The sequence below is a fragment of the Capsicum annuum genome, chromosome 12 (assembly GCF_002878395.1).
Source record: "Capsicum annuum cultivar UCD-10X-F1 chromosome 12, UCD10Xv1.1, whole genome shotgun sequence".
NCBI lineage: Eukaryota > Viridiplantae > Streptophyta > Magnoliopsida > Solanales > Solanaceae > Capsicum > Capsicum annuum.
The window spans coordinates 26464272-26466086 of record NC_061122.1 but is presented as its reverse complement, the minus strand read 5'-3'; positions in this window follow the sequence as shown (position 1 = coordinate 26466086).

The window sequence follows — 1815 nt, the reverse complement described above, 5'->3', positions numbered from 1 at the left end:
CATATTTACTAGTGATACATATGCTATATGTATCACAATTCAAAATTACAGGATAAAATGTGATTAGCAAACTATCCAGGATTTAATGCAATATTGCTGAAACTATCCGAAATTTATGTGTTGTGTGTGTTACTTAAATAATACTGGTGACTTTATTAATAAGTAAATTAGAAAAAAAAATGGATCTAAATACAACATTTTATCTTTTTGTTGTATTTCCGAAAGATAAAGATTGATACTCTGTTGCAAAATATATTCCACCTGTCAGATAACTTACAACATATGGACAATCGTTGCAACAGATGAATATATCAGTTTGTTTTTCCTTTAGCTGTGGCGTTTGTTGCAACTTGCTAGTCATCTGTTTATTCAATTTCATCGAGAGCAATCGATTTTTCTAAACACTTCTTGGCCAAATTCAATTTTTGCTCTTCGATTGCTTTTCTTTTTTTCTTTGCATCCTTCGACCAAACTAAATTTTTGCTATTGGATTGAGGGCAAAAATTGAATTTGGAGGCCAGCTTAAAGGATGCAAAGAAAAAAAGAAAAACAGTCCAAGAGCAAAAATTGAGTTTGGCCAAGAAGTGTTTAGAAAAATCTATTGCTCTCGATGAAATTGAATAAACAGATGATTAGCAAGTTGCAACAAACGCCACAGCTGATGGAAAAGCAAACTGATATATACAGCTGTTGCAAGAAATTGTTCATATGTTATAAGTTATCTGACGGGTGAAATATATTTTGCAACAGATTACCAATCTGTTTCTTTCGAAAATACAACAAAAAGATAAAATGTTGTATTTAGATCCATTTTTTTTAATTTACATATTAATAAAGTCACCAGTTTTATTTAAGTAACACACACAACACATAAATTCTGAATAGTTTGCGTCAGATGTGGAGTCTGTTGCGTCAGATATGGAGTCTGATGCAACAGATATGGACTCTGTTGGAATACATAGCAGCCTTGCCGGTGGTTTGATTTGTTCCATCAGTTGCTCCGTCTGTTGCAACATCAACAACAACATAAACTACAAACAACAAATAAAAAACATCAACAACAAAGAAAATAACAATATTTGTTCCAACAACATCATCAACTACAAAGAAGCATACATCCTATGTTCCAATACCATTAACAACAAGGAACGGACCCACATGAAGTCCTCCGGGTGCGCGAGCACAGACTGAACTCGTATCGAACTTTATATATGTATGTGGAAATAAAGAAAAAAACGCATATAATCTAATCAGTGAGCACCCATAGTAAGAGTTGTTTGGCTAGCCTAGTTGTTGTTTATAGGTGCTTAAGGCTATTTATTTCTTTTGGTCTTGAGTTCAGTTCCCACTCAGCACATATTTTTTAAATTTTGGTAACAAACTTTTCTCTTCTTATTCACTTTAAACTTTTTATTTTTTTCTCTCTTACTCCTTATGTTGATTGTTTGGACTCCACTATTTTTAAGCTAAGAAGCACCCACCGTCAAAACCACACCACACCACAAGTTCCAACAATGCCAAACCCACCAACAACACCACACCACAAGTTCCAACAATGCCAAACCCACCAACAACACCACACCACAACTTCCAACAATGCCAGCCCCACCAACAACATCAATAACAGCATCAACAACAAAGAAACAAATAAAATACATAAAAAAAAATGATACTGCCAACAAGGCTTTTAAACTTCTCTCAACAGATGACTTTTTTCGCATCTTATAATAAAAATTCTTGGTATGTTTATTCAACAATTAAAAGTTCCTTCAAATTTTTTAAATAAATATTATATAGGAAAATGATAATTAAATA